The sequence below is a fragment of the Anastrepha ludens genome, chromosome 6, assembly GCF_028408465.1.
Source record: "Anastrepha ludens isolate Willacy chromosome 6, idAnaLude1.1, whole genome shotgun sequence".
NCBI classification, from domain to species: Eukaryota; Metazoa; Arthropoda; class Insecta; order Diptera; family Tephritidae; genus Anastrepha; species Anastrepha ludens.
This window is the reverse complement of record NC_071502.1, coordinates 37,986,782-38,001,094: the sequence shown is the minus strand read 5'-3', so window position 1 is coordinate 38,001,094 and position 14,313 is coordinate 37,986,782. Positions and strand designations below refer to the sequence as shown.

Here is a 14,313-nt window from a genome sequence, read left to right as displayed (position 1 = left end):
AACAACAAGCTGCTTTGCAATTTTAAGGTATTTGCTGTTTATAAATAATAATCAAGCTATCACGCTAAGAAACCGATCACGCTTTCAAGTTATCAATCTGGAAATATGGCCTCGAACTATGGAGAACAGCAATCAACTCAAACCTTAAAATAATGCAACGACTACAATAAAAAATCTTTAGAACTATCACAAACGCAGGCTGATACATAACCAATGACGATAGACACAGGGAACTTAAAATTAAATTTTTTGAAGACGTTATTCGAGATTGCAGCACAAGTCATATTCATAGAGGACTAACAGACACAAATGAAGAAATGCTGAAAATTCCACATTCAGAACTGCAAAAATGAAGACTAGAACGAATAACTCCGGCAGCCCTAGCAGATACTACATCATTAAAATAGATATCAGCTTATGTGAACTTATGTGAACTTATTCTCTGTTTTATGTCATATATAATAGTTCTTATATGCATTATCCCTCATATGCAGTAAAAAGAAGTGTACTTTAAATAATGATTTAATGTTACCCTTATATTTTCATAATTATTATAAAAATTATATAATAAATTTAAAACAAAAAACAAAAAATATAAAAAATATTCCAAAAAAGTCAATAACATTTCTTCAAAATTTTATGAAAATTTTTCTCCCAGTGAAAAGCATTTTGCTGGGACTATTTAGCGACGAAAAAACCAAAAGTAATAAGAAGTGTTCAGCTTTTGGAAAAGTGAAGGCAAATGATGTCTTCGCAAGCAAATCTCACCAAACAGTGCATTTTTCTGTGTATCGGTAGTTGGTAAGTAATGTCTGGACATAAAGTTCAAAACACAGCAACACAGTAATACTGACAGTTTTTCGAAATCTGCTGTTTTTCAGAAGCAATACTAACAAATGGTTTGAAACGCGGCCAACTTTCGTTTGCTGTAGAGAGAGATAAAGTTTGGACTCTAGAAAAAATCTATACTCAATCGATACTATGTATGTATATATGTAGATGTATTGTTTTAAATTTGAGAGAAAAAAATAACAAATAAATAAATGAAAATAAATATAAATATATAAAACAATTTCTTTAAAACGTTTTTTTGTAAATTAGCAATTTCAATACGAAAAAAATTGTAGAAAATTTCAATTCTTCAGAAAAATTCAAATTATTTTTCGGGAAGGATAGCTTACGAAAAAGAATAACAGAGTTCAGAATTAGCAACAACTTGTTGGAGAAAAATACTTAGGCATGCGAATGAAAGCGCTAATTTCGACGATGTGCATTAAAAAAAGTTCTATTAAAAAAATCCATTTGTGGACCAACATCGACATCAACAAGACGCACACCACAAATAGCAGAAGGAGCTCGTCCAAACACCAAAAACGGGTGTAAGCGCCAGTCATGTATATATATGGGACATTCTTTCTCAACGGGAGTCCCCTATCCATCCAAAAATGTTTTTGACCTAGAGAGTTCTAATAGGGCTTAAAATTTAGCTCTTTTTATCTACTTTTCAATGCAGAGTGGCCAAAAACGAAATTCAAGATGGCACATTTAATATGGCTAAAAATGTAATCAAAATTCATTAAATTCATTCTAATAACCTATGCCAAAAAAATTCATTTCAACGGAAAGAGTTGTACGAGGTCTCAAAATTTAGCTAATCAAGTTTACTTTAAAATACAAAATGAAAAATTTAAAAATTCAAAATGGCGGATCCAATATGGCGAATGATTTGTCAAAAATATTTTTATTGTAATTTACATTGAATTTGTGTCTTGAAGAATTTTGTGACATTAAAAATCCACAATTAAAATTATAGCTGTTTAGATACAATTGACAATTGACAATTTTACATTTTTTTTACAAATTAATTGAAGTTGGTTTGTTTTCTTGATACCTAATAGATTTGGAATCAGTTCCAATCATAACATTTTTCGTGTGTCCTGACAAATCCCTTGTTTTACTTTTTGATCGCTACCATACGGCTGTAAAGGTGATTTTTCATAAACAGAACACTTTTGAATCTTTGCTTAATAACTTCATAAATATCTTCTTGATTAAGTTGAAATTATCGGTTTTTAATTAATTTAAATAAAAAATTTATTTGTAACAATTCATCCTGAATTTTTTTTTGTTCTTTTTTTTAGCTGAAGTTATGAATTTGGCGAGTTTTTTGAGGTTTAGTTCGTTATTTTCATTGAAACCCAAGCAATTCTTTGATAAATTCATGTAAAAATGACAAGTGATGGAAAATCAGTGGAACCAATTAACAATGTTACTGTTAAATTTATATTATAAAACAATATAATTTGCGAATTTTTATAATGTCTTACCTCCGGTTTTACTTGAAATAAGCATTTTTAAAAATATATGTCAAGAAGATATTATCACTCAGCAGTTGAATAATAAGATAATCATCGCTAATTTTGGTTATCTTATTTTTAAAAATACAATAGTTTTTTCTTTCTACCTACATAATTAATTTTCACGGATATATAAAGAATTATTTATATACCATTATGCCCTAACTCCCACATACCATACTAATATACCATTCATCATATCTATGTCATATGTCGAACAAGTCTATTGACTTGTTTGCTTTCGAGAAATTGAACATTAAAAATTAATTATACTATGATCTTGCCTTACCTTTACCGGTTGGAACAAAAATATTCTTGCCTTAACTGTCTGGACTATAATCTTGTCTTACCTTTGCTGGTTGGACCAAAACTAGTCTTGCCCTAAGTATCTGGAATATGATTTTCTCTTACCCTTGCTGGTTGGACCAAAACTAGTCTTGCCTTAACTGTCTGGACTTTAGCTATCCATATTGGATCTGCCTTCTTAAATTTTTTGAAACTAACAAAAGATTCGTAATCATCGACTAAAAAACCCTTGAGTAAAGAGTTTCATGCGAATTCATGCATTTTTTCAAAAATCCGTCCGCCATATTGGATCCGCCATTTTGAATTTTTAAATTTTTCATTTTGTATTTTAAAGTAAACTTTATTAGCTAAATTTTGAGACCTCGTACAACTCTTTCCGTTGAAATGAATTTTTTTGGCATAGGTTATTAGAATGAATTTAATGAATTTTGATTACATTTTTAGCCATATTAAATGAGCCATCTTGAATTTCGTTTTTGGCCACTCTGCATTGAAAAGTAGATAAAAAGAGCTAAATTTTAAGCCCTATTAGAACTCTCTAGGCCAAAAACATTTTTGGATGGATATGGGTCTCCCGTTGAGAAAGAATGCCCCATATATATATCTTGTTGATGTCGATGTTGGTCCACAAATGGATTGGATTTTTTTAATAGAACTTTTTTTTATATATATATATTAAAAAAATCGTTTAACTTCATAAAATCACCTGCTAAAATTGAGCGCCTTCATCCGAAGAATAAATGCTTTTTAGCAAGCGCCTATAAGTATGCAATAAATCTCAAATCTCATTAGTGTGATGCTTATGCACATTGAAGTACATGTGCATGCATACACGCATATAGCTCTCGACATTTTGCCGATATCGCTAAGTGTTTAGTTTCAACACAAACGCATGTCCATATCCACATAAATTTATTTACAAATATTAATATGTACGTAAACTAACAAATGCACGAAAAAATACATGTAACACAATAGTTTTGGGAAAAGAAATCCATTATTTTCTCGATAAATGGGTGTAGTGATCGATATCTCGTAAAATATGTATGCTCGTGGTCAACGTGCATTTCACACTAAAAAAATTTGTTTGCTGACTTTGGTTTGTTCTATGCAGTTCCAGGGTGTTAACAATAGAAATCAGCAAAGAGAAAATTCGGTACATTTTACAGTTTTTCTATGATAAAGACGAAAATGCAAGCCTGGCTGCTGAAATTTTGAATGGTGTTTATGGTGCCGATACTGTAACAGCTGATTACGTGCAATTTTGGTTTCGTCCATTCCATTGAGGTCTTTTTGATGTTAAAGAAAACTCGGATTAGGTCGTTAAAATCATAGAAATAATCGAAGTTGACCGGTATGCTAGTAGTCGTAGCAATATCCAGTAGCTAAAAATCAATCAACTCAATCAAAAATAATGGATTTCTTTTGTCAAACAATATAAAATATATGCAAAAAATGTGCTAATTTATAGCTAGATTTTTTTTTTATTTTTTATTTATTTTATTTTTTATGTTTTCCTTGTTCACACCTCTCGGAAGCATAGGGCCTCGACAAGACTTAGTCTTACATTGGTTTCGTTAATCTGTTTTTGATTTCTGACAGGGTCGGTGATTAGCCTGCCTAGATTTATACATACATATTGTTATTCCACAGGAGTAAAATTTTAAATTTTGAATTTAATTTTAAATGGTTTTAATTTTTAATATTATTTTCAAATATTTTCAAATTTTACACTAGTAAATTATTATCAGGATTTTTTCGGCCTTGATGGTGTCAGAGTCAACATAAGGATATATATGTATCTTTGTACTTGTACATATAGTATATGTTTTTAAAATTAGTACAACGCTTACGGATACGCTCATACAATATGCATATGAGTACATTGTATTTGCATATAAAAAAAAATATATTTTCCTTTCGCGATCTACTTATGAATTTACGACACCAGCTATGACAAAGTCAAAATTACAACTAATTTGACATGAATATTTTTTACATTTTTAAATATAACTACTAACAAGGTAGAACACCTCGAAATAAAAGCATTGAAAAACACTCCGAAAGTCCCACAATTAGCACAATAATAAAGGATCAATTATCCAATGCAGAAAAGCCCAAGCAAATGCGTTTCATTGCGGCTCGTTTCATTATACGAGTACACTTCTCGGGCATTCAATGTCTATTAATAATTTAGAAACGGTAAATACAGGTGCACAAAGGTCACCCGCTATTCCGTATAAGTTTTCATACTAGCAATTTTAAGTGCGCTAAAAAACTACTAAAATACTTGCTAACAGCTAATGTATGCAAATATGTACATATGAATTAAGGGCCGGTAAGCAGCCAACGGTGGTCGGTGTATTCATATTAATATTGTGCGCCCTTCACCTCCCGCCCTCCTCCACCTATGTATATATTGTTCAAATGTTTCTTGTTTTGCTCGCTTGTGCAAGCTCATACATACATACATACATACATATGTAAACAAGCATACATGTGCATCCATACATACATATGCATGCATACATACATGTGCATTCATACATACATATGTATACCACATGTATATGCACTTTTTCTTGACTATTGCATGGTTCATCTATACGAGTACTAAACTTTGGTACATAACGAAAATTTAATTTATTACTTCACTATTTATGCACGTCAAAGTGCATTTGATTTTCATTATTCCCCACACCACCAATTTGTTCGAAATATTTTTTTTTTCATTTTTGTTTTTAATATATGTACATCGACTGATCTTCGTTATGTAAACTCAAGCCTAACTATGCTCGTATATTCATATTAATCTTTATTCACTTAGTAAATCTAGAAAATAATCTTCCTTAAATACTTGTTGTTCGCTCTGGATGCCGAAATGATATACTTGGTGAAGTTTCCGGTAGATATGTAGCTGCCGCCGTAGCCGAATGGCTTGGTGCTAACTACCATTCGCAGATGTCCAGGTCCGAATCTCCGATCAGGAAACAAATGATAGAAAAAAGTTGTTTCTGATAACAGCGGTTGCCCCTCGGCTGGCAATGGGAAACATCGGAGTGTATTTCTGCATGAAAAGGCTCCTCATGAAAAACTATTTGCCATTCGGAGTCGGCGTAAAACTGTAGGCCCCTCATTTGTGGAACAACATCAAGGCGCACACTACAAATTGCAGGAGGAGCTCGGCTAAATACCCAATAAAGGGCGTTAGTGTAAATTAGATTGCGAAAAAGAAATCCATTATTTTTGCATGAAAGATTTGCTCAAATGGTGTTAAAGTGTTTTGTGGTCGTTCTTTAGCTACAGGGTGATTACTAACATATCGATTAACTTCGATTATTTCTGTGATTTTATCGATATTTACGACGTTATCAAAATTTTCTTTAACATCAAAAATGCTTGAACGGAATAGTTGAAACCAAAATTGCACATCAGTTTAGCTGAAACAGTATCGGCACCATAAATACCATTTATAATTTCAACGTTATGCGGCTTGCGTTTTCGCCTTTATCAAAGAAAAATTGTAAAATGTACCGAATTTTCTCTTTGTTGGTTTCAATTGTTAACACCTTGTAACTCACAACTGAATGGAACAAACAAAATTTCACCTTGACAACGAGATAAACAGCGATCACGACAGCCATCTACCGCGAAAATAATAGATTTCTCTTTCCCCAAACTAATATAAAATACATTTTTATTGTTATTATTATGAGGACATTTACCTCTGCGACCTGAAAGCTCTATTGTGCCCCCTTCATGGATTCAAAGTATTTCTCTGAGCACAACTTCCTCAATAAACTCTAGTATTTGTCCTATTTTTTTTTTAAATTTAATTTGCTTCTGGTAGAATACATTTGTTTTCCCAGGTATTTGCCTCACTTATGCTTATGTTCCTCACTACAGAACCTGCAAAGCTGGAGAATATATTCCCAGGTTAGTAAGGTGATTCAATCTATAATAGCCTGTTAGAATTCCTGTGATGATTCTAAATAGATATTCAAATTGCGGACGAAGTGTTATTTGTTGATTAATTTTAAATACGTAAAAGTAAACTACCAAAAAGTATTAGTTTGTGGATGCCATAAAGCAAAAAATAAATAAAAAAATATATAAAGGGCAAAATTGTTTCTGAAGTGAATATGTTTCTGATGTGAAAAATTTGTAGTGGAGGCTAAAATTAGATACGAATTGAGCTTCTAATTTTGCTTATAATTTCGCTTTCAAATTATTATTATTTTTACTAAGACCTCGTGATGACAAATATCTTTTCAAATATGATTGTAAAGAGAGGAGCGCTACTGATACTCAAAGACATAACTTTTTAAGTTACTGCTCAGTTTTATATGTATGTTGAATTAGGGAAAATAACTCCAAAAATGCCTCTCTAAAAGTAACCAAAAAAAGAAAAATATTAATTAATTTGACCACCGCAGGTACTTTCATCTTATTCCTTAAATAATATATCGAAAAAATGTTTGTATAAAGTAAATTGGTGAATTAGTTAAAATTTAGATTTTCTACAAAGTTTTAAATTTGGATTTATATGGTTTCTGTTATATAACGAAATATACTTTTATAAAAACAACTAATGGGTATTAAACAAGCAAAAGAAAGATAGTCAAAACTGCTCAAAATATTGAAGTGCTATTATTTTGACAAGTACTTTATTTCTTATTATACATACATATGTATATCCCTTTAAACTAATTATTTTAGGTCGAAGTGTCGGCCATTCGGCACACTACAGATACAAAAACTAAAACAAAGATTAGCAACAACGAAGAAAATGTGACTTATGGTTTATATTTAAGTAATTATCATATGATAATATAATTAAGAAGAAATATTTTTTATGTTTCTTAATTGTTGTATATTACGTAAAAATATACATATATACATATTTCAAAAATTGCGCTGCATTTTCGATTCATAATGCTATTTTGCGCCGTTGCATTTCTTGCCTTAACATTGTAAAATGTCATTGAAAATTCCGCCAAAAGGACCAACGTCACGAGGCGCTCAATTACTTGAGTATGGGTTCTATGCGTAGCCTCCATGTCAAGAGTCTTTATATATATGTATATAATTGGCGCGTATACCCTTTTTTGGTATTTGTCCGAGCTCTTCCTCCTATTTGTGGTATGCGTTTTGATGTTGTTCCACAAATGGAGGGATCTACAGTTTCAAGCCGGCTCCGAACGGCAGATATTTTTTTTAGGAGCTTTTTCATGGCTGGAAATACTCTCGGAGGTTTGTCATTGCCTGCCAAAAGGCGACCGCTATTAGAAAAAACTTTTTCTTGTTTTGGTGTTTCACATAGATTTGAACCAACGTTCTCTCCGAATCCAACCCATTCGGCTACGGCGGCCGCCATCAAGGGTTTTTACTACATAAAATTATTCATTCAATTTTATATTTGAGCAACTTTTTTACTGAATAATCACATATCAAATTTGTGATCATTTTGTATCACATATGCAAAAATTGGAAATTCTCCAATAGGGTGACTAATTTTGAGCGACCTTTTGTAATATAAACAATAGACGAAAAACACCAAATAAGCACAACGCTTTTCCAAAATTTGAAATTTTGCGGCCTCAATGTGTTAAATATGGCTATGAAAGCAATATTGAAATTTACAGAAGGACTCCTTTGACTGACAAGTGACTTTTTTCACCGAAGTCGTTTCCCTAGGTAGCCTAAGTGCTAAATTGATTACAGTATATTTCGTTCTACCGCTGTTTTATTTTGTGTATGCCTATGCCCACATATTAGTTCGGGGAAAAAGATAATAATTATTTTCTCGGTAGATGGCTATAGTTATCGATATCTCGAAAGGTATCGATCAAACAATTTAAAGTCTTGTGACATTACACATTAAAAAAATTATTTTCCTCTTTTTTGTTTGTTCTATTCCGTTATGAGTTACAGGGTGTTAACAGTTTACAGTTTTTCTTTGATGAAAGCGAAAATGCAAGCCCGGCTGCTGAAATTGTGAATGGTGTTTACGGTGTCGATACTGTAACAGCTAATTAAGTGCAATTCTGATTTCGTCCATTCCATTCAGGCATTTTTGATGTTAAAGAAAACTCCGATAATGTCAATAAAACCGCAGAAATAATCGAAGTTGACCGGTATGTTAGTAGTCGTAGCGTCGCCTAGTAGCTAAAGATCGGCCACAAAACAGTTTTAAACCATTTGCGCTAAAATTCTACACACAGAAATAGTGGATTTCTTTTTCCCCAAACTAATATAAAGGGCACATACTCATTTAAACTTTGTGATTTGTTATTTAAATTGCACACAGATAGTCCAAATTTAATCGTTATTTAATATTAAATTTTTTTTCCAATAATATATAATAATATTTTATTGAAATATATAAATATGTATTCATATTAGCCATTATTATTTTTATTACACATAATAACAGCACATTTCTATGCACATACGTCATACATACATACACACACACATACATACGTATTTGCTTTTTATAACGTATTTCTCACTACCGTCGTTGTAATAGTGCAATCTATTTTTTAAAGATTTTATTTTGAATTAACACGCACGTTTTGCAGTTGACCGGCTGCTCTAGTTTTTGTTTTTATATTTTTTTATTACATAGGCCTATAATCAATTCATTTGCAATTTTTTTTTAACTAAACATTATTACAACTTTATTAATTCAGTAGCGCCATAAGCGTAAACAAGTGATAGCGAATTGCCAAATACTGGGGAGACGAGCTTTGCTTCGAGTCTGCGGTAATAAGTAAACAGCTCATGTGCACCGATATCTGAAATCAAAACCTAACTGACAGCTTATTGTTTCATGACCAGGTGATAGGGTAGACTAGCTAAATGGCTAGATTGAATGTATGGTGAGTAACGAGCATTAAAGCGCCACAGCGGGCAGCAGCGCCACTTTAGTCGATCCAAAAACAAAACAGCTAAAGCTCAAACGCCGGCGACCGCAACGACGACGACACCGTTGACTCCACCAATGGTTACAGAAAAAAGTATAAACAAATTGGCATATGTTAATACATATGTACATATGCATGTGCGCACAATGAAATTCAAGTATTACTTATGTATTTACATACATGTGTACATATATGAAGCTAGGCTTTATTGGCGTCGTCGCGATTGCTCGTATTAGCAGTAGCAAAGCGCTAATACCAGATGCAGAATGCGTGCGGCATTGGGCAAATTACACCTTCTCGTCCACCGTTTTTGCTTGTACTGTATTACCGCATTACTTGCGATATATGTATGTACATCTGTATGAGAAAATGCTCATTGTTGAACGACGACACCGACACCGTCGCTGACCGCTTCCACTACTTCGTGGCCCTCTTAGTAGGGACATGTTTGTGTACATTTCGAAAACTGCAGCAACACGTTCGACGCCTCGGCAGGTGCGTGCATAAACAAGCAATTCAATTAATTACCATAAGTCATCCAGACTTCAATCAGTACATCAATACATCAATCTATCCATTTATCCTTTTATTCTTCAATCTAAAATGCGCTGTCTATTGTATTGAACTGCAAATGCGTCGATGCGTTCTGTTGTCGCAGTTGCTGACCTCCACTCCAATGTTGATTTGTATTAATATTTTGTATTGGTTGTTTGTGTATTGATTGTTTTTTTATAATTAATGTATGTTTATGCATTGTACTTGTGTGCAGCGCCAGTTTGTTTATCAACGTTAACGTATTCAAACCCTTGCACACACACCTTCTCTACGTTATTTGCGATTGGTGCGGCGAAGGCGAACTTACATATATACTTACATAAATAGCTTGTGTGCATAAGAACTGTACCTATGAATTAAAATTAATCGTATAAAAGGTGTACGAGTATATTACAGCGAGCCTCACTTTTTTAAATTTACTTAATTTTTTTATCGCTTCATACCGCATTCGTTATTGTGTAACTCGGCAAACCCTTCTTGCTAGTGTATTTAATTGTAAGGACCAACCAAAACATTTGCCAAATCCCATACATGTAGATATCATAACCCAAACTCAAGCCCAAAGGGTTAGCAAGTGGCGAATAGATGAAGCAACTGGTATAAGTAAACATAAATTGGTAGTGCACTTAATGAGTTGTTTGGAAGCACTGACAAATTAAGCATTTATTTGATCGAAAAAAATACATAAAACTTTAACAATTTACATACAATTCACATTACAAAAGCAAACGTGGGAAACTAGCCACCAAATTTGGTAAGAAAGTATTTTTATTTCTAATTGTGATGTATCGTATTTTTCCGAAAATAAGGCCTCCCCTGAAAATAAGCCCTATCGTTATTTTCGGAACTTTTTGTAAAATAAGACGTTCGCCGAAAATAATACCTAGTTAAAACAATGAGACAAAAAGTATTTGTTAAAAAATGCTGTGGATGTATAGTTTTCCTAATACTCGTATTTCAAAGAAATGTTTGTTATGTTTAGTTTTCCTAATACTCGTATTTCAAAGAAATGTTTGAAAAAAAACTTTTCCGAGAAATTAATTGCGTACCTCTACAGCTTGTTTCAAATTAATGCTGGGAATTTACATATATAAAAAAAACAACATAAGACAGCATTCTACATTGAGCGACAGTGTAGGTATACCTACAACGTTCATTCATTTCAGTCTTGTAAGTTTGATAATTTCCACATACGTAATTTTATTAAAAAAAGGGAATAATTTTTAGCCCCAGTTAAAATGAGTACAACACGAAAGAGTTATTCCGTCGAGTACAAAAAGGGAATCCTGGAAATATTGTAGTATTCTCTAAAGAGAAGATGCTGGATCTCCATATGGTTCGTAAATGGCGTGCAGACTACGATTACCTGTGTCAACTGGTGGACCAAGGAAATGAGAAAAAACGCAGCGTTGGATCAGGTCGGCAACCATTATTTTCTGAGTTGAAAGATTGCATCTGGGGTTGAATTGCAGGCAGGAGAGCAATGGCTTTGGTTGTGCGCAGGGCTCATATTCAAAAATTTGCTCTTTTTGAACTGGTTGGACAACTTCCTTAATCGATATGAACTGTCTCTAAGGAGATCAACAACATTGTTTAAGCCGGAAGACAATGAAGTTGTTAAGCGTGCACTTGCGTTTAAGCTTTTTGTTGATAACATCGATTTTTCGAAATACCAACTCTCCAACATGATTGCTATGGATGAGACCGCGGTATTCCTATGCCAAGGAGCTCAAACGACAGTTCACTACAAGGCTTTTTCGTCAATTTACGTTCCTTCTACCGGTTACGATAATGCGCGTGTTACCTGTATTTTGGCGATTCGTCTAGATGGCAAGGAAGTATCACCATTTTTAATCACTCAAGGTAAAAAATACCTGGTTCAATGTGTTTCAGAAATTTATGTCATCGTAATTTAAAAAGCCTAGTGGACCCAAGCAGTTATAAGAAAGTCAGGGGTCAGAATAGAGATTTACTAGTTTGGCCAGTACTCACCGCTCTAAAGACATGAAAAACTTTCTTGCTGAGAGGAAGATTGATCAAATACTCGTAGTAATTTCGTATGCAATGAATGGTTTGAGGTCTTTAACACTGAAGTGTTAAGAAACGACAACCTTGGCTCCTTGGTACTACAAGATCTACTCAGATTTTTTCGGAGATCGGGAGATCTTCAAGAAAATTAAAAGGGGATCCAAGTGTAGTACAATGGACTTAATTAATGTCTGAGTGCTCCACTTGCTAGTTGTCCCGACAAAAAAAAAGGTTTTTGAATGCCCAAATCGGAAATCTCGCCATAGTAAACATGCATTTCATCGGATTGCATTGCAATTAGCACAGGATTTGCCAGAGATATCAATGCGTAAAAGGTACAAAAGAGTCTCAAGAGCCTTGGTTGGCGTAGAGCGCAGCGCTCTTTTGATAAATAACGGCATCTGGGTAGGGGTTGGTGAAAGTTGCTGCTATATCGAGAAATATACTTTGTGTAAATTTTTTTGAAGGTGAACCGCTTTCTATTTTGTTTACAATTTCGTGTAGAGCTGGGTCCATGAACTTACCATTAGAGTATACATTATGAATGTTCTGGTGGATTTTTTGTGGGCATCTAGCAATCTATCCAAAGTTTTTAGATGAAAGGAGGTGAGACATACAGGTCTAAATTCCATTGGTTTCCCATGACCACTCTTGCCATTTTCTACCCTCTCGGCAAGTAGCAAAGCTTGTGGGAATCTTTATAAATATTTTTGAGAAGGGGACTTAGAAAGTCGCAGGTCGGTTGTACGAGGTGGCGCAAAATTAATTACCCTATCAGAAGATTAATAATTGTCGTCGCACGTTGTTCTTATTGTTGTAGCAGCTCTTGACCGGATATACATTCGGGTCGTTCTGGTAACGTAGAACCAACCGTCGTGGGAACGATTCTACACTTGTGGACTAGAGAGCTGCAGTATACAAACATACAAGCAAGAAAGATCAAAATAAAGATTTCCATCACTCAAAATCATTTTTTTATTTAGCAAAAAAGTTATTCACAAATAAAATGGGATGGTTAATTTCGCTTCACTTTGTAGTTCAGTATGAAGGATGGCATCTGGTCCTAGAGATTGAGACGGCTGGAAATAGCTAATTACTCATTCCTAAATACTCCATTCCCCATGCTAAAAGGGTTTGTACTAGGGTCCCCTCTGCACCCGGAAAAATTCGGCGCTCATTAGAGTGCTCGTTATGGGCCTTCAAGCCAAAACAAAAAGGAATAAACTACGAACAAATCTGATTGCAAAGAGCACTTCAAAAGTGTTGTAAGAGCCCAAAATGTATTCAGAGAAACTGTTGTATGTACTTCCAGAAGAAGCAATTGTAGCTCTTGAAGCAACAATACAATACAGATACTAAGTAACACTAACCGCGGAAAGATAGAGTTGGAAACAATTCTCGAAAATTACGTTTACTCGTAGATATTTTCTAAGCGACATTTTCTATTTTTCAGGTTCGGACCCAATTGTACTAGGAGCAAATTCTAAGCAAGCTGTTGAATACTTATCAGAAAGTTATTTGCGGATGAGTCTAAAACATTTTATAAATTGTACTAATTATTATCTGTGTTGCAAAAAATTGTGTTGCAGTAGTAATTGAGAGAGCGAGCAACTTAATTGTCGATGCCTATGGGAGCTATTTGTATGCCAAAATGTTTGTAAATGGTAGATTGGCTGATAATCTCAGAGTCGTCGGTTTGATCCTCAATCCTGGCATTGAACAACACATTACAATAACAATAACAATTACATTACAATTATTTGAGCACAGAATGAAACTGTAAACCCATCCGATTAGAGTCGCGGTTCAAACACTACAATTTACTGTATTAAACGAGACGAAAATATTTTACTAGAAACCAAACTCTACTTTGCAAAAAATTGTCGATGAGCTGAATTGAAATCCGGGGTCACATTTGCTCTGATGGTTCAGGTTTTCGGGATATTTTAACTTAGCGCATTTAAAAATTTTGTTTTGTGATTCGCGATACGGTTGAGAGAGGTAATAAGGATTTAGACAAGGATGATAGATTTACTAGGTTTGGCCATTAACTAGCCCTCGGCATCTGATTTCTGCCCGCTCGTTTCACATGTATTCACACATTTGTCCAACCAGTTGTTGTTCAGACGGCAACAAAG

General features: G+C 33.7%; 1 protein-coding gene across 4 annotated transcripts in view; it reads right to left on the bottom strand.

The window, feature by feature from the left end:
* The window catches only part of LOC128868690 (aldehyde dehydrogenase, dimeric NADP-preferring), a 43,251-nt gene extending 33,796 nt beyond the window's left edge, over window positions 1–9,455 (bottom strand). The window contains exon 1 of one of the 4 annotated variants that reach the window (XM_054111080.1): window positions 9,150–9,455. The gene's annotated coding sequence lies outside the window, so the exon portion shown is untranslated. The remainder of the gene's footprint in view (window positions 1–9,149) is intronic. The other 3 variants (XM_054111082.1, XM_054111079.1, XM_054111081.1) reach the window with 3 other exon arrangements.
* Window positions 9,456–14,313: the final 4,858 nt, after the last annotated feature.